This window comes from Cimex lectularius, unplaced genomic scaffold (genome assembly GCF_000648675.2).
Source record: "Cimex lectularius strain Harlan isolate CLEC.00 unplaced genomic scaffold, Clec_2.1 scaffold124, whole genome shotgun sequence".
Classification (NCBI taxonomy): Eukaryota; Metazoa; Arthropoda; class Insecta; order Hemiptera; family Cimicidae; genus Cimex; species Cimex lectularius.
In genome coordinates, this window is record NW_019392703.1 from 1028577 (window position 1) to 1052503 (window position 23927).

Sequence of the window (23927 nt, forward strand, 5' to 3'; positions counted from 1 at the left end):
CTGGCAGAGATGCTTTCATTTCCTTATTTCTCTATTCTGAGGATTTCTCTTCTCTTTTTCATTTTTTTATTTTTTTATCTGTTATTACTACTATTTCTTCGATTTTCTTCTTTTTTCTTCTCTAGTATTGCTTTATTTTTTCATTTATTCATTTATTTTTGTTAGTTTAATTTCAGTATTTTATAGTATATTCATAGATTAATTTAATTATTTCATGGATTCTTTTTTTTAAATTATTATTATTCTATGTTTGCTCACATTAACTCCGGATGACGGACTGTTGTCCATGCCGTAAACTATTTTGTAAAATATTCTGAGTTTATTTGTATGTAAATAAATACTATTATTCATTCATCTCAAAAAGTTGAGGGAAACTGGTTCTTTCACGAGAGAAGAAAATCAGCAAAATTTCAAATTTCCTCATTTCCATCAATTCGCTGATTATTTTCCTATGACATACTTTATATCACCAACCTGAGGACGTTGTCAGCGGATAAAACAAAGCAAACTGATTTAATCGAACTGTAAAGAACTGACACGAAACTCAAGAGCCAGACGGAGTTTTTGGAAAAAATGAGCGCACCCCTTTTCATCGACACCAGTTTTTGTAAAAAAAATGCGTAATATTTGGCCCTTCCAGAAGCGCAATCCAAAACGGTGGGTGTGCCCCTGGAAGCTAATTAACTGGAGAACTTTTGAGGGAATTTGCAAAGTTACAGGAGTTTGTTATTATTATTAACAGTTACCAATCCAAATTTCCACATTTTTGTAATTTCTGAATTTTTCGTGCAGAATTTTTTCATCAATTCTGCAATGTAAATAGACTTTCTTAAAGCAAATTTAACTTGCTTTGGAATTTGAAAAGTTTCAGTAGTTTGTCGTTATTAAGAGTTGCCAGTCCAATATTTTAAAAAATTCCAAATGTCAACATTTTTGTTTTTTCTGAATTATTCTTGTTTTTTCATCAATTCTGCAATGTCAATAAGTTTTCGTACAGCAAATTTAACTTATTTTAGAAATTGCAATGTTCCAGGAGTTTGTAATTTTTAACAGTTGCCAATCCAACATTTTCAAAAAATTCCAAATTTCAACTTTTTTGTTTGTTTTGTCTGAATTTTTCGTGCAGATTTTTTTCATAAATTCTGCAATTTAAATAGACTTTCTTACAGCAAATTTAACTTGCTTTGGAATTTGCAAAGTTTCAGTAGTTTGTCGTTATTAAGAGTTGCCAGTCCAATATTTTAAAAAATTCCAAATTTTTTTTAAAAATTATTCTTGTTTTTTCATCAATTCTGCAATGTAAATAGGTTTTCTTACAGCAAATTGAACTTTCTTTCAGGTGGCACAAACCAGATTTTTTTGCAGTCCGAATATATGAAATTTATAAGCAATTTAGTGGACCTAAGGAAAAATAAAAAAAATAAAAAACCCTGAAATTACTATTTTACCGTTGAGATTTGACAGGCCTTTAAAAGAAGTTTTTGTTGCATATGGTGAGCAGAAACACCTCCTGAAATTTTTGACACTGTACAACATTATAAAACAATGAATCTACTATATAAGCGATTTTCATCTATATATTTTTAATTACACTATTATTGCAAAATCGTTTCTAGGTAATAATTGTTATAATTAACTGATTACATTACGTGTGTGGTGATTAGTGACCGTTAATCGATATTTATTTAGAAATCGTGAGATGCGGTCTGGTGTGATGTAGGTTTCAGAAAAACATTTTCTTTATCGTGCCAACGTTTCGATCTTTATTGAGCCCTGAAGATGATCTCAATAAAGATTGAAACGTTGGCACGATAAAGAAAATGTTTTTCTGAAACCTACATCACAGCAGACCGCATCTCACGATTTCTAAATAAATATGATTACATTACGTTATTCGAAACGTGAAACAGTTGAATATGTTATTTTTAAAGCTATTTAAATTAGCAACAGGCGGTTGGAAAATGTTGTAAGCAATTGTTTCATAACTTGGCACCAACATTATTCTTTTGTTTCTACTTTCCTTGAACATTACGTGCCCACTGGTTCTCTGGGTTAATTCCGACTTGTTCTAAATTCTGACGACCCCGGGGCACGTGTGGGCGAAGCAGACCTCCCGGGGTTACTGGCACATAAATAGTACAAATGCAATTACATAGAATCCCGATATGAGTTTTTACTTTCAGAGGAAGGCAATGCGACCGGTACGAGTAAAGCGGACTGTACGAGATGTATGTGCGGTACAACAGGTGCATTCTTCCCGTCGGGGATTCCGTAGGTGCCTCTGTATAATTCGAGGTATCGAACCGCATCGATCAGGCTCCATCTTCAACGGAATGCTATTTTTAACCATTCGTTGTGGGTCAGTCTCGCTATGAAACTTCTCTAGGCACGCGATGCCCCCTCCAGGAGATCCGGGCGAAACGACCATCGGCCATTTATGGATGAGCAACAGGCGTACATCTACGCATGCTTTGACCCCGTTGTGAGCAACTTTCAAGAAAAAAGCCAATTCTCTTTTGAAAGAGGGCTATCTCAAGCCTTTACACCTTCTGATAAGTTCAGGTGATCCGACCAAATTTGGTTAACACGCAAGGTTTTTTTATACAGTCGGGCTTATTTAATTTTTAATGGGCCAAAACGTGACGCTAATATGATCATTCTTCTTTTATTTGTCAAGTGGTTAAATTAAAGTTATTTAAAGAAAATGGCTGCTTAAAATTACCTCACGAATTACAGAGTGAATAAAGCATTTTTCAAAATAAAAAATGCATACTACTAAGTCAAATGTAAATAAAAAGCTGTAAGTGTAAAGTAGATATGACTAACATCATTACAGAGAAAGTAACATCTACAAAACCAATAGTCAATAGTTTTTCATAAGGACAATCAATTCGACAGAACATTTTGTGTTTATTAAATCCGTTATATTTCGTGGTCCGATTGACCAAATAATATCTTTCAATTAATTAATCTTTATGTAAGGTATTGGTTGAAATGAAAAAGTTAGTGTCAGGAGAGGGATTCGAACCCACGACCTTCGGCTCAATACGCCGCTGCTCCAACACTCGAGCTATCTGACTTTGATACTGTCGGATGGTACAACAGAGGAGTATTTAGCCGAAGGTCGTGGGGTCGAATCCCGCTTGTGACACTGACTATTCTATCTCAACCAAATGTCTAAGGTTGGTTCCTTTTCTAGGTGGATTTACATTTCGGATTAAACTTGCCAGTATATCAACACAAGTTTACAATATTACTAAATGTTTTGTTTCCTCCGGTTTATATAATAGACACCCACATACAAAAGTATAATAAATTACAATTTAAGCTCACTACAATAAAAAATCTAGGAAACCAGGCGCTTAAAACATATTCTGTTTTTAGGTAATTGGTTGATACATTGTATATTTATTTGAGTGGACTGTATAAAATGTTATTGAATTACAAACGACAATCTTTAATTAATTTAATTGACATTAACTGATTATTTATATAGACTGAACTGTGAATAAAATGAACTAAATGAAAAATGAACATGAAAACGTTAAATAGCACAATTACACAAATGAAAAACGACACTGGTTCACTGGTATGCTTTTGACTTGAAGGCTGGAGGAATACTACCATTCATCCCCCAATTTTCCTCCTCTCAAAAAAGGGCTGCCAACGTCTCCAACAAAAATTCTTAAATTATGTTAAGGTTTTTTATTTTATTTTTTCCTTTACAAATAAATGTTATTTTTAAATTGTACAACTTATTAGTCGATAGTATATACAATACTATATATGTATATTTTTTATATGTATTTAATATACCTGGATTTATACAAGGTAAATAAATTATTTTTATTCTTAAGTATTTTGATTATACAACAATGAAGTTATTTTAAAAACTTGTTCTGGAGGAAAGTTTCGATTATTGAAGGCTTATTAACCATTTTGTTTGATCATATATTTTTAATGCCAGGGTTAATAAAATAAATGTATTGATGTGTACACTGAAAGATAACTTAATATAAAAGTTTTTGTGACCTTTACCACAAAGCAATACAACTTTATACCCATGGGAATAATTTCTCTCAAAACGATTTTGTCAAAACGACGGTCAGTGCCATTATACTTTAATAAATTATTTTCATAATGTAAAATGGAACAGTGTTGTAGAGTAATATATGCCATTTTTATATATTTGACGTGTTTTATACCACAAATAGGAGTGTCATAAAATTCTGACATGAATCTTATTTATTAAGATCGATTCAGCCGTTGAGGGGTTAAGTTATTTCTATAAAAAAAGTAATAACAAAATATTTTTACAACATAAATTGGTATTACAGCAATAAAAAAGCTTTTACGATTCATCAAAAAAAGTTAAATTAACTTTAAAAATACGATTAACGCTTACATTAGGTTTTTCTAAAAGGAAATTTCAAAACATTACACTCATTTTTGATTATTTTTTACAACCTTTTGCATAATTTAATTTGCCTGTCATTTAGGTCGGAAATTGAAGGGCGAATTATTCCGTTTTCCCACTTAATGCTGGATGTCGCATGCAGGCGGTTTGCCAATTGATTATGGATGGCAAAACCGAGTCCATCGGTACGAGAACGGACAGAATAACAGCCCCTTGCCATCAGTCCGTTTTGAATTATAAGTCAATGAGAAGACCCGGCTGCCCTTTCTCACTAGTGCTACAAGACAGATAAATCCAAAAACACTATTTAAACTTTTGAATTTATAAAACAACCCCACAATGTAAATTGACTAGTATAAATTCAAATATATTATTAACGTGTAGAGATTAGTGACCGTTAATCGATAGTTATTCAGATATCGTGAGATCACCCGACCGCATCTCACGATATCTGAATAACTATATTATTAACCTTGTTTTAACTTTGATCTTAAAGAAAGTTGTGTAAATCTGTGCACTAGGAAATTATAAAACAACTACAGAATTTAAATTGTCTAGTATAAATTCAAATATATTGTTTACCTTGTAATTGATGTAAAAGAAAGTTGAGTAGACCTCTACATTGGGAAATGTTAAAATCACCTTTTTTTCCAACGAAAATACTGGCTTTGAGCGTTATTTATTGATTTAAACAAAATATATAATGTTGTTTTAAGTAGCATGTGGTCTTTTCATAAATAATAGTCGCGACCACATTTAATAACTGATAACATTTGCAAGTTTCAACAATGACTGTTTTGCGTATGAAGGTGGATAGAAAATGGAGAAGATTTTATTCACTTTTCATCAGTTAGTGAAAGTTAGGAGAAATGGATAGACGCCTATTAGATTTTAGATGATTGATAAATAAAGATAGGGAAGTATAGGGAAAGAGAGAGACGAAAAAAGAGAGAAAGAGAGAGAGAGAGAGAGAGAGAGAGAGAGAGAGAGAGAGAGAGAGAGAGAGAATTAAAATGAAACACTCTATTTGTAATACTCGTAGATTTAGATTATATTGATTTAGGTCATATTGACAATCAATGAGTGTGTGTGTGTGTGTGTGTGTGTGTGTGTGAGAGAGAGAGCGAGAGAGAGAGTGAGAGAGGGAGAGGTGAAGAGAGAAAGAGAGAGACCCAAAGAGAGAGAGAAAGTGAGAGAGAGAAAAAGAGAAAGAAAGAGAGAGAGAGAGAGAGGGGAAGAGAGAAAATAAGATAGACATAGAGATAGATAGCTAGATGGACAGAGAGAGTGAGAGAGAGAGAGAGGAGAGAAAGAATCCGAGAGAGAGAGAGAGAGAGAGGAGAGAAAGAATCCGAGAGAGAGAGGAGAGAAAGAATCCGAGAGAGAGAGAGAGGAGAGAAAGAATCCGAGAGAGAGAGAGAGGAGAGAAAGAATGAGAGAGAGAGAGAGGAGAGAGAGAAGCCAAGAGAGGAGAGAAAGAATCCGAGAGAGAGAGAGAGAGAGGGGGGGAGAGATAATCCGATAGAGAGAGAGAGAGAGAGAGAGAGGAGAGAAAGAATCCGAGAGAGAGAGAGGAGAGAGAGAAGCCAAGAGAGGAGAGAAAGAATCCGAGAGAGAGAGAGAGAGAGAGAGAGAGGGGGGGGAGAGAGATAATCCGAGAGAGAGAGAGAGAGAGAGAGAGAGAGAGAGAGAGAGACAGACAGACAGACAGATAGACAGAGAGAGTGAGAGAACGTGGAAGCAGAATGTAAAAAGAGGTGAGGGAATGGTGAGAGTGAGAGAGAGAGATGAATTTCGTACGACATATATAAAAAAATGGACAATGAACACAAATGTTTTATGTCCATTATTGTTTATGCGTACGTCCCTACTCGTGCAAGTGAATACCCCTTCATAAATTACCTGCCATAAAAAAGTAATAATTTACGTGATAAAAAATAAATCAACCGTTTACTGAGGTTACCAAACCGACCAGCGTAGTAATATTTTTCAAATTTTGTAAAGTCTGGGCAATTTTGGTTAAGGTAAGTATTGAAGTTTTTTTGATGGCCTTCAACCTCTATAGGCCATTCAAGCTGTTAAAAAGTAACATTTGTATGTCTAGGGCTGATTAACTTGTACAACGTAACTCTTCATTTCCTTTTAAATACATGAAAACTGAGTTAATATAGTTTGGGCTAAATTAATTACTACAGGAAATATAATATCTAAATATTCAGGGAGGCAGTTATCTTCCAAGCAAATAAACTCTTTGTTGCAAAAATTTTTCCTCTCATCTTTTTTTTTTTTTTCAAACCGTTCATAGTAATTTTTCCGCTTTTTCTAATTTGTGACGTCGTTCGATTCATGATTGTGCCGTCACTGGGAAAAGTGTAGCTAGCAGTGGTTTTTAAATAAACTATGAGCACCTACGGACTGGCTCCATTCATGCATCCCAACCCCATACGACTCCGCCGAACTCACCTACCGCCCCGCAAAGCCGTACTTACAAACAAAAACAAATTCAATAATAAAACGACCACAGGAAAGCCTTTAATCCGCTTTAAAATAAGCCCCTCAACAAAAAATCCTTTTTGACGTGTTTCACCTTTTAAACGTTGTGACCCTTTTCTTCCGAATTGGTCATTGTCATACGGACAATATATTCCCAGGTATTTTATAAATAAAATCACAAGATATAAAAAAATATTGACATCCGTAAAAATATACTAATTGTTTTATTCATCTACTGCCATGCTCATCGCCAAAACATGACTGGCAGCATAACTATCTCAGCCTACCTACATTATAAATTTATCTCTTATCTTCTCGAAACACACAAATAAAAAATTAAAACATTGCACAACATGTACAAAATATTTACTTTTATAGCAATCTGTTGTGCAAGCATACTTTATTTCAGTTTTTGAAACGGGATCATCTCACGTTCGTAGCTTATCCAAACATCGTTTTAATTATCTCTGACTAAAACCTTTTTAGAACATATTTTTAGAAATGTTATTGTGATTTGGGCTAAGGTTCCTGGCGAATAATTAAATGTTTGATATTTCTAGTACTTAATCACGCTCAGAAAGTAGTTAAGCCGCTGATTAATTTAACTACATAAATAACATTGATTAATAAGTAAGAAGTCATTTTTGCCTTAACAGGACCAACAAAAGGACTTTTATTTGTAGTTACGTCATATTTTTAGTAAAACTGAGATGATACAACAATAAAAAAATGTACAAACTAACAAAAAGCGAAAATATGTAAAAATTTGAAAAGCAGGCTTGCACCAAACCACACCTTCTCCGTAAATAATGCAAACTTAGCCTACTTTGACGAGGGAAAACGAAAAATGAAGTTTGGTCAAAATATTCTCTCCAATTCTCTCACATACACGACGCATTATTACAAAAAAAAAAAAGAATCTGATTAAACAAGTTGGAAATATGATAAAACTGGAAAACTGCGCTTACCTAATAAGCAAAACAATCTAATATTGCCTAATTTCAGTAAAAAAAATAGTTTGACCAGATCTTTTATTTCATAGGAAATCACATTTTTCCACAAGTTAAGACGATAAACCATATAATAAATACTAAAGCTTTATAAATTAGGATTTTCAATGAAATTTGTAAATATCCTAAAAAAATATGTAAACATAGTTCTACGGCAGGAATTAGAGAAATACGCTTGACCAAATAATATCTTTCAATTAATTATTCTTTTTATGTAAGGTCTTGGTTGAGATAAAAAATTCAGTGTCACGAGCGGGATTCGAACCCACGACCTTCGGCTAAATACGCGGCTGCTCTACCACTTGACCTATCGTGACTTCGATCCTCTCGGATGGTAGAGCAGCGGCGTATTTAGCTGAAGGTCGTGGGTTCGAATCCCGCTCATGACACTGACTTTTTATCTCAACCATGACCTTACATAAAAAGAATAATTAGTTGACCACTAAAACATATATGATTAATTACTGTTATTATAAATAAGAAGTATGAAAAATGCAGATATGGGTAGTCAAAGTAGACTTGACCACACCTTTTCTACATTTTCGATCATTTCAGCCACGCCCATTTTGAAGTCGGTAAACTCAAAACCCAAAATAATGTTAAAATATTATAAACGGATGTGAAATTTGTAGAACAGCATAGTATTGTTTTGAAAATCAACCAAATAAAGCAAATAAGAAACGTAAAAATGTACTTGCTCGATAAAGTCGGCACAGTTTAGCCACGTCCAGTCTGAAATTTCTGTACGACGTACTATTCTTAGTAAATAAACTCAGATCGGTGACGATAACCGTTAACACCGACTGCTTACCCACATCGTTATCTACGCACCATTTAATTTCCAACTTGTCTGTTTAACTACCCGCCAGCCGGTCTACTTATCTACGAACCTTGTAGGCGAATTGCGCACTATTTCACCCGGTGTTGTTAAAGAGCAGGTGAATTGCCAACTCCCGAATGTGTTTTATAAGAAACAAACTTGTAGTTCTTTCAAATGATTTTTTTTCAGGAACTAACTTATTTTTTTCTTTTGTAATTAACTATACAAATGATGTCATGAGCGAGATATATTACGCTCCTCACGGCTGTATTTTAATCCGTTCAATTTTTTATATACATACTTTACTTTGGTTATGTTATACATGCAATAGAATTGATTCTGTTGTATATTTCACTTAAAATTAGTTTGGCTTACAGATTCGAGTTGTTTAATTGGTCGAGCGGTTGCAATAATTTGCACTAACAGCCAGGGCGCGCAATTAATCTCTTTTCGAGTAAACACTTAAGTTGGAATTCAATTAATCCATCTGGCTAGCAATATCCGCAGTATCAGATTCGCAGGAACAAACGTACAAACCGTTCTAGGTAATTCAAACTCGCTCACTAACTACCCAGCCTACCTAGTCTAACTACCAGTTATCAACCTAGCTAATAGCTTAAAGTTTCAGCTACCGACTAACCTTTGCAATTATTCATTTCTGTGCCCTCTCATGCAAAGATAAAACGAACGAAGTTCTCAACTTTTGCATGTCTTTTCTTATTCACAAATGTACTATACTATTAATTGAACAATCATAAAATTATTTATTACATTGTAATACATTTATAATATGTATCAATGATGACTAATTATAATCTTCAAAGTTGTTTCTATTTGTGCCGTCTACATCGACATCATCGACATGACTTCCAGATTGTTGCCACACAATCTCCACGAAGTTTTTTGTTTTTCCTTCGATCTTCGTTTATTTCGGAAAAGAGTGCGAAAAACCCTACTTAAAATAATTTCTCCTGAAGTCTGATTATCGATACCAATATTTAAAACTGCGCCTTTTCCCGAACCGTATGAGATTTTTTCAAAATAGCAATTGTGTATGAGTTCCGTAGGGCTGTAGATGGGGGGGTTAATGAGCCTCGATATTTCCAACAATTGCTTCGGTTGGTGGGAATTACAAATAACGAGAAATGCTTCCTACTAAAAGGCCTCGATCCGAAGGCGGAACAACCGTGAAGAGATAACCAAAGAAGCTGAGACCTACCCTTCAGCGAGGTCCAGGCTGCACTGAAGGTCGCCGTGGTTGCTGTTAGCCTCCAGGACTCCATTTTAATGGCCCTGGTAGGTTTGCCAAATGGACGAGGAGGACAGGTATTCTGATCGTCACTTGTGCTGACGAGATCAGTGCCGATTGGCTGCGAGGGGTGGTTTTTTGGACAGGCGCTGTCCTCCAAGCTCTAGTGGGGGATGACATCCCGAAGCCTACAGCCTACCGTCTACATTGCGGACGAAAGGAACACTACCCTGCCTGCGGAGAAAATTCTGAACCGTTTACGGATCAGTAACAGGCAGCTCAACACTCATCTGTGCACGACGTGGGGCAGTGTCAAAGTGGAGAAGACAACTATGGACTTTCACCATGGACGATGAGTACTTGACGGAGCTGAAAAAACCTATGTCCCCCTACTTTGGCGGAATAATTAAATTCCGACTAAAAGAAAAGGGGGCGCCGGTAAGGACAATCGGAAGGTAAAAAATTATTGGTAGGGGGCACCTAGCAGTTCAGGAAGTAAATGATGGCATGCCTTTAAAAGGGATTGCCCTAAAAGAATAAGGAAGAAGAACAGGACCAAAACCATATGGTGAAGGAAGAACCTGGAAAAAATGAGAGGACGGGTAAGAAGGCTGTTCATTGAAGCCAAGCTCGACCAAACGTTGGGCTCATATAAAGAAGCACGTACCCAGTACAACAAGAAGATAAGGAAGGCCAAAGGAAACTCATGGAGGAAGTTCTGTCAGAAGGTTGGTCATAGAATGGTGGCCAAGAAGACACTGGGGGACAGTTAGGCTTCATTCCAAGACCGGATGGAACTTTTACAGAGACAACAGAAAAAAACTCTGTCCATGTACAGGGTCAATAATAAAATCCGGAGAGGAGCAGCCCACTAGTTCAGAGAGTCGGTGGTACAAGCCCTCCAACGAGAACTGGAAGGGCTGGCTAACATAGCCAAACTGGAGAAATTCAGGTGGGTGATTAGTTGGTTTCTCCCCTACAAATCCCTGGGTCTGGATGGAATGTACGCTGTACTACTAAAGAAAGGGCAGGAAGTCTTAATGCATCGTACCATTAATCAACAACTGTAACCTTCTATGTTGTTTTTATATGTACTGCATAAATCGACATGCTATCTAGATATCGCAACGCACTCTATTCTCCATACTATTTTAAATTTACAGTGATATTTTATAATATTTTTTTCATTATTAAATGGCCTTCAGTCACTATGGGTTATTTAGGCCGTTCTTGATATTTAATTAAAAGTTGGTGTACATTACATCTATTTACAATGCAACATTTCGCACAACCTATTTTCCTATCCAGTGGAAACTATCTTTAATAACTCCAATACCAAAACCACACAAATCTCCCAGTGCCCCATCCTCTTATAGACCAATAAGCCTCCTTCCTATTTTATCCAAAATCTTTGAACGTATCCTCCTTAAAAGACTAATTCCTATATTCGACTCTGAAAACGTAATTCCAAATCATCAATTTGGGTTTCGAACTCTCCATTCCACTGTTCAGCAGTGCTTCAGAGTAGTCGACGCGATATCTTCGGCTCTAGAAACCAAACAATACTGCTCAGCCGTATTTCTGGACGTTACGGAAGCATTTGACCAAGTATGGCACCCCGGCCTCCTCTATAAGTTAAAATGTATCCTCCCTCAGGCCTACTACCTTACCGTGAAATCCTTCCTCCCAGATCGATGGTTTAAAGTAAGAATCGGCACCGATTTTTCATCTATCCCACCAATCAAAGCTGGCGTTCCACAAGGAAGTATCCTAGGCCCAATCCTCTACACCATCTACACTGCTGACATACCCACACATCCAAACACACAAATCATAACCTACGCGGACGATACCGCAATCTTATCAACACACTCCAATCCTATCCTAGCAACAGAAGCACTCCAACAACACCTGAACCTTATTACCAACTGGTGCAATCTGTGGCAGATCAGGTTAAACGAACAAAAAAACAAACAAGTTACATTTACGCTCAAACGACAAACCTGTCCAGCAGTGCACATTTACAACAAAATAATACCACCATCGAACCAAGTCCGCTACCTTGGGCTTTACTTAGATAGTAGACTTACTTGGAACCCACAGACACGATTAAAACGGCAAGAACTTAACAAAAAATATGGACTACTCAGACACCTTCTTGGACCAAAATCAAAACTAAGCATACATAACAAACTAACCGCCTACAAAACACTCATCAGACCTATTTGGAGCTAGGAGTCCAGCTGTGGGGCTCGGCCAAATCATCCAATATCCAACGAATTCAGTCTTTTCAATCTAAAGTTTTCCGCCGTATCCTCAATGCTCCCTTCTATGTCACAAATCAAACGATCCATAAAGATCTTAAAATCCCTTTCGTCAAAGATCTTATCCAAACACGCTTCTTCATTTTTCACTCTAAACTCTCCCTCCACACTAACTCATTCCTCAACATCTCACCCTTACAATCCTCCACGCCGTTTAAAACGACGATGGCCTCGTGAACTTCTATCTAACCCACCGAATTAACTTTAACTCCCCCCCCCCCCAATTAAATAAAAGTTGGTTTCTCTCCCTACTGCCTCCTGGTCTGACAGGTCTGTCAGATTTGTTTATAACTAACTATTTGCTCAATGTATATTATGTACATAACAATAAATAAAATAAACATCTTTAAAACAAAACAAAAAGTTGGTGTCGCAGTCAGATGTTGAATGCGAAGAACGAAAGGAAGGCCTGCCGGGGAACAATACCATCCCAAGATCAAGAGCCAGCCCATCCAGCGCTGCCGTCAGGACGGATGCGCAAGCTCTTGTCACCTGTCCTAGGTGCTTACCCATACGATCAGCCAAGCATCCCCAACCAAACCATCCACCCAAGGGCGCGTCCCCACACACATACTCCCAACCCCCTCTCACATCGATTTTACTTTACTATATTTCTTTTATCAGCACCGTTCTTTATAGAAATTTAAAGAAACAAGGGGGCACTATCGCCCAGCATCTCCTGCAGGGATTCAGACAGTTTGAATTCAATTCTTTCTGTGATATGACAGTAAAATGTGGTATTTGTGATATCGCCAATTACTCACTACATACCGCGCAAATAGGTGGTGATTCCCTGGCTATGAGATGGCCAGGGTCAGGCTAGTATGTCCGATCCTAAGCCTGCAGAGAGCCCTTTCGGGTATTCTATTCGTTTGGTACGAGGAGAGCCAATTGTACGTTGAATCTTTTATTTCTCGTAATTTGTTGCCAATAATGGGAACTCTTTTTTTCTTATGAGGGACATATAGTCATTCAAATGTCTTTCAGTGCTATTCCCGAGTGAGATGCGTCTTTGGCAGCAAGGTCAGCTTTTTCTTTTCCGCGTACTCCACAGTGCCCAGGTACCCACACGAACGTTATATTCTGGCCTGTTCTCGCGCTCGCACAAGAGTGCAAAATATCTCTCACCCAAGGGTGCTACGAGAATTTGTCAGTTATGTCAGAGCTGGCAGAGAATCAGTGCATATAACCTTTGAATAATCAATTTCCGAACATTTTAAAGCTTTGGATATCGCTAGCAGTTCTGCTGAAAAATTTCTGCATATCGAGGGCAATTTAAACATAAGGGTATGATGATTAGTCACGACTGCTGATTCTGAGCCATTTACATTGCTTGATCCGGTCAGTGAATGCACAGTAAGGATTCTTCATTTCACTGAGAATTCTCTTCAGCTCGTTGTTAATAATTAATAATATAATGTAATAAAATTTAATAATATTTTTTACATTTTAATCCTGTGGACCAATAATGAAAAAATATTTTGAGTTCTTTTTATAATTTTCTCTAAATTTCAATGAATGTCGTCGTAACAAACATAAAAAAGGTGTGAAAAATTAATAGACATTTGATGTTTTTTATAGCCGTGTGAAATTTTCATTTTATTGGTTTTTAGACGTATAATCATATCAAAGGAAGAAACTCCAATTATTATATACAAGGATATGTAAGAAAAATTTTCTTAATTTTTGTTCTTGTTATTTGACGTATTTGTTTGTATTTTTTGGAAAGGGTTTAAAAAAAGTTTAAAAAAATGTAAATTGATATAGAAAGCACTTTTCAATCGGAACATTAAACTGGCTATCAGTTTAATAGCGGAAACAGTTGATTGAAAACGGAATAATGCCAATTGTTAAAAATATCTGAAACTATCGATGATGATATTTGGCGAGTCGATTTTTCCGACGTTCGTCATACAGGGTCATCGGTCGAATTGTGCGGTGGGACCGTCGCGTTTCGTCGTCGGTTTGCGATGTTGAAGTGATTATTTGTCGCAAGGTCGCCAAGGGAAAGGGCACGCCCACAAACTCGGCCCTTTTTTTCCGAATGCAAATCGGCCAACCGAGAGATAAGGATCGACAAATTACTCCGAATTTATGTCCTCTCTAAAAATGTGTGAGCTTTAAACAGCCCCGGGATCCAATTATTTTCCCCCAATTATATTCTTGCCAAGTAGATTTTTCAATTTTTTTCCCACCCCCTTACACGTCTCTCCAGGTAGGAGGATTTCGCAACCGTCAGACCCGGCTGGAAATCATAATTGGGATTAAATTCATTTATAAACGATCGACTCTTTCAGCCAGGCTTTTCTTCGTTTTTACACTGTTAATAATATTTGAAATATGACGAGTATTACCGTCTTAAGGAACATTTTCCGTAAATGGCCATTAAGAAAATAGAGATCCTTTTTATCATCATCAAAACCTAAACAACATAACATAACACGCAAAAGCTTACCTTAGAAGCTAATGTATTAAACTAACGGTCGATAATGGAGCATCTTTCCTAATAAAATTATATAATATCTACCTTACTCTATCCAACCGTGCATTTACTCTCAGTGGCTAGGGAACAATTCAGCCTAACTCACGGAGAACCGTAATTATGATATATATTTCTATAGTTATAAGCATATTAAATTTAAACATATACAACTAAACAATACGAATATAAAGAAAAGCGGTCATCAAAGAAAAAAGGGTTAAATGTAAATACTGCCATAGTGAATCCAGTAAATAAAACGTAATTCAGTGCCACCAGAACGAGGTGCCTATCTTGCCTTTTTCCTGAGAAAGTAACATTTTTGATTTTAGTCTAAAATCAGATTTTTTAACATAAAATCGTAATTTGTAAATTTAGCGTCTTTAAAAAACAAATCTGACCTTTATTTCGCAAACAATGTTAAACTTTCCATATGATAACAACATTTCCGTTGAAAAATTCGTGCTTCCGAATACTCCGTAGCCACTGAAAGAATAACAAATGGCAAAACGCATGATTTTGGGAAAATGCTCAATTGTGGCTCGTGCAATGATTTTTTCCATCAAAATTTTCAAGGAATTCGCAAAAGTCGAGCGGCAACACAAGAACATCGTACATATCATATTTTTTAATAAAAACAGTTATTAGTTGGTGACAAAATTCACATCCATTCTTCCCATAAAGATGAATAAAATTAAAGAAAAATTACAATGAAAATGAAAAGTTCATTAAATTATGCATTTTTTTGCAAATCATTGTATCGACATAATCCTGTAACACACTATATATAAATTTCAATTAAATAAGGTTTTTAGTTGAGATAAAAAGGTCAATGTCACGAGCGGGATTCGATCTCACGATCTTCGGTTAGATTCGCCGCTGCTCCACCACTTGAGTTATCGTGACCTCGATCCACTTTTATCTCAACTAAAAACCTTAATTAATTGAAAGATATTAATTGGTCAAGCGGACCACGAAACTAGTGAATTTAATGATTAAAATGAAGTACACTTCACTAATGTTCTCCGTGGCCATTTCATTTGTCGTCGAGAATCCAAACCGATTAGACGACATTTGAAAAATGGCAAAAAGGAGGGAAAACTCATAAGGTGGGGTTGAGATAGGAAGTTGATGTCCGAGTGGATCGAGGTCACGATAGCTCAAGTGGTAGAGCAGCGGCGTGTCTAGCCGAAGATCGTGGGTTCGAATCCCGCTCATGACACTGACTTTTTTATCTCAACTAAAAACCTTAATTAATTGAAAGATTTTAATTGGTCAAGCGGACCACGAAACTAGTGAACCTATATATAAAGATATATTTTTAACAAAATTTCTCAATTTTATTTTAAATCTATGCTATCCTATCAAGATAATACATAAAAATAATATAAAAATAGATAAATATAATGTACAAACTGAATAATCCAATAAGACATAGGCTTTTTGTCTGTTCGCTTCATTTTCTTAGAGAAATGGCTTTATTTGTTTATCAAGATTTTTACAAAGAATTCATCAAAAATTTCATAACCTTCACTTAAATGATTTTGCAGCTCTCTTTATTCAGTTAGGAGTATATTAAATAATGGAAGGTAACTTTAACAGTACAGGTCAAATAAACTAAACTCAAGAGGAAAAGTACTATATGACGTGGCCCAGAGGATCCTAGAAATTATGTTTTAACATGAGCCAACATACTTCTCGGAACTTGCAATCGTATACAAGAACGTTTGGAAAACTCACTGATCTAAAGGTTCCATTAGAAGAGACATGCTGCTGTACTAGATTACATAGTCTAAAACATTGCATGCTTAATGATTTAACAATTTTTGAATCATAATTTCCGTGCCACTAATAAGATGACACCCTGATCTTATGTATATTTCAGAAAATATGATCATAAAAGATAAAAACAGGATAAATACAATCTTAACTGCGACATTTCGCAATTTATTGAAGTTTCCTGATAATATGTTCAATATTTATATAATATACTGATGTGTTATGTATTATGTATGCTTGATATTACATGTCAAAGATATGTTTTCGTCAAAATTCAATTTTAACTGCTATAGTTTTTGTTATAAATGATTTAAATTTAACACTGGTGGTGGAAAACCTAGGGGAAAAGTTGTCAATGTACGACTAGTTCTATTTTTAGTAAGTGGAAAACTACGAGGATTCGATCGGGTCTAATTCAAACCGGGGCCGAGGGCGAGTTTTAGGTTGGCCGTTACCCCTTTCGAGCCTTTTCAACCCTTCGCGCACCCTTTGCCGTAATTGCCACCAAGATTGCGATAATTCCCCTACTCGCCCCTGCCACCGAGCACTGCCGACGACGACGGGGGAGGCCAACGTATTAACCACTTGTTCCTCCGTTTGATTCACCTGAATCGGCTCACTTCCGGTTGTATCTCTTTAATCCGAACGAATTCTCTTTCTATCACGCAATTCAGGCTTGAGGAAATTCAGATTTTTACCTTTTTTTAACGAGGGACTTTGCCATCAAAGGCGACTATTGAAATAAACACACAATTTTTGTACATTCTTTGGATTTGAATATGCAAAAAAATTGTATTGAAGTTAAACATTTTAAACACAATGATTTCAAAGAATGTTGTCCCAAAACCTCTTGGTAAAACAATACCGGAAAATTTTGTTTTTCTTAAGTTGGAAAATATACACAAACAAATTTAGAAAATAAGATTTTATTAATAAAAATAATCTTCATTGGTTTCAAATAGCTCTCCCTACAATAAGGCCCAGGTAAACTATTTTTTAGAAGAAGGTAGAATATTTTTGAAAATACTGAGCCCAATTTGATTTGAATTTTTGTCATTATTCAAAAATTTTCTCCCTAAGGCTATTGTCGAGTGCTCGAAAATCGTGAACAAGTACGGTTCTGCTGAACGAAATGCTGGTAAAATATTCAAAATAATTTCTGGACTAATAGCTTACCGATCTAGCAAAAATTAGAAACCGCAGTTCTTATTATTGTGAAGTTTTCCCAAGAAGAAGGTACTTCAAGGGCATAGGAAAGCTCGAGGAAGGTACTTGAAGGGCATAGGAAAGCTCAGACTAGCAAATAAAGCTGAGGAACCAAAATCAGAGCTACGGAGAGTTTACAAAATTATAAAATTTAAAGCCAATGGCAATACAAAATCAATCCACGTGGAAGTGGTCCTGTATGGAGGACAAAACTCTAGCCATAGAAATGATAAATGATGGAGTGAGTGTGGTGTTCAATCCTTTTTAAAAAGATAGTTCCTACTCACAGTAGGTTGTTTTGCAATGATCCGGATTTCGAGCCTTTTAGCTCATCATCAGTTGAAGGACTTCTACAACCACGTCTCTCGACATGAATTGCCAAATTGAATCCGCTGATACCTCCACCAACGCGACGTTCCAATTAGCAGCTGATTTTTTTAATGGCGCTCTATTTGAACGTGCGAAACGCGGAAATTATAACACAAATAAATATTATACTAGTTAATACTTAATATTATTAAATTACTATAAAATAATAACAATTAAAATAATTAGTTTAATTATTTGGATGTTTGATATTATTTATGTACATATTTAAAATGGGAGGTAGATCAAAATCTGTTATATTATTAATGCGTTTATCACCATGTTCAATTTTACATTTTTTATTTTCAAATTTCTCAAACCAATCTAATTCTTTCCCTTTGTTGAAACTATGTAACACTCTTGTATTTAGATTTGAATTGAAATTATGTTTTGTTTCTTTTAGATGGTCCTTAAATTCCGAAAATTTGCTCGATTTGGGCAAGTGTTCTTTTACTCTTGTTTTTATTTCTCTACCGCTTTGTCCTATAAATTTAATATCATAATCATTACAATTGAGTTGGTAAGCCCCGCTTTTTGCCAAGTGGTCTACTTTGTCTTCAGGGTTTGAGAGGATGTTTTTAAGTGAACCCGTACTTCTAAAAGCTACTCTAAAACCTTGTTTAAAAATTTTACTTTTTCCGATAATTCACCAACGTATGGCAAACAACGGAAACCTAATGATTCATTTGTGGTGGAGTGGCTGAGTCCTATTGTTGATTCGTTTAAAGTTAATTTTTTTAACTAGCAACCTATCAATAAATATTTCTTGAAACCCGTTGTTTTTTGCTAAGGTTTTAATAGTTTTTAATTCTTTTTTATGGTTATCAGGTGTTAGCGGAAGTTTTAACGTCCGTTCTATGAGCCAAATGAAACCAGCAGCCTTTTGGGACCATGGGTGGGAAGAATCCGCTGGTATCATAGTGTCTGTAGTTGTGGGTTTTCTATAAACGTCTATTTCTATTAGGTTGTTTATTACGGGCAGTTTTAGGTCTGAAAAGTTCAAACAACCATCTTTGCCAATTTCCAATGTAAAATTTATATTACGGTGTAGAGAATTAATTAGTTGGAGGAATTCTTTGACAGCCTCTAATGTTCCCGACCATATGCATAAAATATCGTCTACATAGTGTTTCCAGAAATGAACAGATTTAATTAATGTGTTCTTTGATTTGAAAAGATTTTTTTTCGAAATTATCCATGAATATTTCAGCACACAGTGGGGATAATGGACACCCCATTGGTAACCCTTTCATTTCGTAAAATTTATTATTGAATTTAAAATTTTCAAATTGAGCGCTATTAAAAAAATCAGCTGCTAATTGGAACGTCGCGTTGGTGGAGGTATCAGCGGATTCAATTTGGCAATTCATGTCGAGAGACGTGGTTGTAGAAGTCCTTCAACTGATGATGAGCTAAAAGGCTCGAAATCCGGATCGTTGCAAAACAACTTACTGTGAGTAGGAACTATCTTTTTAAAAAGGATTAAACTCTAGCCATGTCAACGAATCTATGTAAATTTGAGATTTATGAAAGTACGTTGAGACAGATCTGGAAAGTATAGAAGATATGACAAATTTTCCAAACAAATGTCAATCTTTTTGATTAATTAAGATCATCGTTGATCGTTTTTAAGTTTTGAATTACACGGGATAATAAAATCTCCATTGATGACCTGTAAGCAAAAGCTGATAATGCACGATAGATTCATTAACACGTATTTTTTTTAAACCGTTTAAGAAATTTCTTAGGTTTTCGTGACTGGCAAAATTTATTGCAGAAAACTCAAAAAAATAAAAATATATATATATATATAAGTGATCATCCTACCTTTCTCTTTTTGATGCGCAACGCTAGCAAAGCTATAAACTTTAGGACATTTTGCGGGACCTAGCAGGTTAGCTTGTTTGTGTAAATTGGACTAGCTCTTATTACATCGTAATTGATTAAACAACAAATTTTGTAATAAAGAAGTTGATAGTTTTTTTGAGTGATTAGTGACCGTTAGTCGATGATTATTCGGAGATACGGTCTGGTGAGACGTAGGTTTTAGAAAAACATTTTGTTTATCGTGCCAACGTTTCGATCTTTATTGAGATCATCTTCAGGGCTCAAAGTGTTTGTTTTCTGCGTAATTGTGCCATTCTTGTGTGTCGCGTGGGCACTATCAACACGGCACACAAGAATGGCACAACTACGCAGAAACCGAACACTTTGAGCCCTGATGATGATCTTTATAAAGATCGAAACGTTGGCACGATAAAGAAAATGTTTTTTTTAAACCTACGTCACACCGCATCTCACGATCTCCGAATAATCATAGTTGATGATTTTCTCCGAAAATTCTCTTGGTATGAAGACATTATTTGATAAAAGAATGTACAGTTTCTATAGTAGCAAGGGAAATGTCGGAAATTAAAGATAAAATAATCTTTTTACCATCTCACCGCTCATTAGGTTGAAATTTTTCCATTTTAGACTTGTTTTTGCAACGGAAAAACGCAAAAAGGGCACAATGAGATCTTCAAATGGTGTAGATGATGAACATGACTTGTCAGACAGCGTGAGGGGTTGAAAGACATTGTAGTCATTTACAAAAGGTGTTGGGTGACGTTTTAATAGAGGTGGCTTTAAATGGAAGTGTCAGTTTCCATCTACAAGACTTGAAGATAGAAAAAAAGAATTACCAGTCCTGCATAAACTTACACCCAAGAAATCCACTGACATAGAAGTTGCAATGTGATAAAAAGTGGGCTAAAACTAGATAGCAGCTAAATCAGAATAAGCACTGCTTTGACAGATTATTACGTTTTCAAATCTACGGAGAAGAAATCAAATTTGTCCCAAGTCGACCTACTTTCATCAAATAGGGTTTTAATCCATTTTAATTATGAAATTGAAGTATTTGGTGCTTGTTTCCAACTCCACACACCAAGAAGAATAAATTTTCAACAAAAATATTTCTATTACATCAAATCCACCGAGTCTTTTTGGCGTAAATACATCTATGCCTCACATTGTGTCTTTGAAATTCGGAAAAAATGTAAGGTTTATAGAAAACTTCGTGACTTTCGAAGCCTGCGAGTGGGTCGAGGAGCACGTTTAATCAGGAAATATCTTCTATTATTAGAATACAACTGTTACACGCTAGGCATTGGCCCAAAACTTAGGTGGATCAATTTTATATTGAACGTGCGTCTTGACCGTTTTCGTTTTAAAAACGAAACTTTAATCCTATGTCGGAAAATTAACGGAGTTTTTTATCGTTAGCTAATGAATCGGGAGAATACGATACTATTGAAAAAATGAAGAGAACGGGAGGGCGAATATAAAATAACGGGAAAAAATTGAAAAAAGTTAGAGAGATGGAGGACTCACTTTATCTAAAGAGAAACAATTAATTTTAATTACTTTTCCCTAATACATATCTTGTTAAGATGGACATTGTATTATTTATAATTAAATTCTCTAATTTCGTGGTCCGCTTGACCAATTTTTATCTCAACTAAAAACCTTAATTAATTGTAATATATTAATTGGTCAACCGGACACGAAATTAGTGAATTTAATGATTAGAAATGAAGTATACTTCACTAAAGCTCTCCGTGGCCATTTCATTTGTCGTCGAGAATCCAAACCGATTACACGACATTTGAAAAATGGCAAAAAGGAGGGAAAACGCAAAAGGTGGGGTTGAGATAGGAGGTTGGTGTCCGAGTGGATCGAAGTCACGATAGCTCAAGTGGTAGAGCAGCGGCGTATCAAGCCGAACATCATGGGTTCGAATCCCGCTCGTGCCATTGACTTTTTTATCTCAACTAAAAACCTTAGTTAATAGTAATATTATTTATAATGTTGCACTAGCATAATGTACAAAATATACGATGAAAAAGGCAAATTGAATAATTCATTGTGCGTTCTTGTCCGGACTATCCAGTAAAAACTATGTTGTACAATGAATACAAATTAATTAAATTAATTCATAGTGCCCTACTTTGACGGAATTTCGTAAATAAAAAGGTATGCTGAAACCATGTGTGTAGAGAATTGTCTAAGAATTAAAAAAAAAAATTGGCCAAAATAACATCACTAAGGTTCATGTGATTATATAATATAATGACAATATAATTAAAACGAACAAATTAAATTTTCCAAACGGGGAAAATAAATTCTTACCTAAACACTCAAACGTTATACAATACGCAGAAGGAAACCAACTCAAAATCTACAATGTTAATCATAATTGTATTTAGTAGAGAAGCATGAATACAATGTACAATTAAGATGATGAAGAAGAAGACGAAGAAATATATCTTTATTCTGGGACGGTGTCCCCTTAGAATAATACAATGGTTTAACTGGATAGAAGTAATCATAAAATGCAACAAAGAACAGAGGGAAAAAGCACAAAAACACAACTTCTTGGCGGGAAATATGAAATGAAAATAAATGCATGCAAATCAAATATACTGACAAAGTAAAAAATTAAAATTAAAATATTACAATTTTTACAAAAAAAAAAAAAAAACGACTCTGTTTGAAGGGAGAGTTGATTATATAGGTGGGATTTGAAGGACTTAAGAGAGATTGCTTGACGAATAGAATGAGGTAGGAAGTTCCAAGAGTTTGAGGCGCGGATCAGGAAGGATCGTTCCAAGAGGTATGCTGTGTTTTGGGGGGATGAGGTTGTACAGGAGGGGTGACAGGAATTGAAGTGGAGGGAGTGGATAATGTACTGAGGACGACACGCATGGAAAAAATGAAAAAGAAAGGATTCTAGGAAGTACCGAGATCTGAGGAAGGGGAGAGCCGGGAAAGATCCGAACACAGACAAGACTCCCGGGACCCCAGGGGGATGCCGAACAAGCATCTGACACATCTGATGCGCTTCAGCCATTTGCTCTGCCCCTCCGAGAGCCATGGTATGGTCAGTGGGGGGCGATGTACTGAGACCGACAGGTATGAAAACAATGAAAAAGGAAGGATTCTATGATGTACTGGCATTTGCAGGATGGGGAAAGGCAAGAAAGATCCGAATGTAGACAAGACCCGGGACACACGGGGGTGTCGAACACGGATGTGGCACAGCAGTTCATGATGCGCTTGAGGCGCCTGCTCTGCCCCTCCGAGAGCTACACAACTGTAATCCAACAAGGGAAAGATAAGAGAAGATACTAGGAGTTTAAGAAAGGAGAAGGTAAGAGAAACCAGCACTGACGGAATCGGTTGAGGGAGGCTATACAGCTGCGGGAAATTTGGGAAATGTGATGGTGCCTGGAGAGGTTTTGATCGAGGATATTCCCAGATTTTGAAGGAGGTAGGAAAGGGGATGGCGTGGTTATTTATAATGATAGAAGGGATATTGGAGAAGGATTTGAGGGGATGCCTAGATCCGATGATTATGGCGAGCATTTAGACGGATTGAGGTTGAGAGAATGGGCCCGTTCATTAATGGAATTAAGGTTGTTCTGGATCTTTAGGATGGTCAATTGTACGTCTGAGGGATGGAAGGATAGGTAAATTTGGGAGGGGTCTGCATAAAGGTGGTAATTACAGTTGTGGGTAGAGTCGGAAAAGTCGTTAATGTATATACCAAAAAGGATGGGAGACATGCTAGAGCCTTGGGGAACGTCAGATTTTAATGGCAGGAAGGAGAATGTAATTAACTCTGTATCATTAGTAATAGTACTGTATTTTGTACGATAAAAACATTTTCAAAGGGAAATAATTGAGAACGTCAATGTATAACCAAAATAGTACATTGCATTGTGAAATACCAACTTAGAA

At 35.9% G+C, this 23927-nt stretch overlaps 1 protein-coding gene and 1 long non-coding RNA gene across 2 annotated transcripts in view; both read right to left on the reverse strand.

The window, feature by feature from the left end:
• The window catches only part of LOC106666430, a 151174-nt gene that overhangs the window by 96826 nt on the left and 30421 nt on the right, over positions 1–23927 (reverse strand). The window lies entirely within an intron of this gene.
• On the reverse strand, positions 1692–17419 carry LOC112126670. Its single transcript, XR_002910129.1, has 3 exons — positions 17379–17419; positions 16857–16858; positions 1692–1706 (listed from the first exon to the last, which is right to left on the reverse strand). It is a non-coding gene; the product is annotated as an uncharacterized LOC112126670 (long non-coding RNA).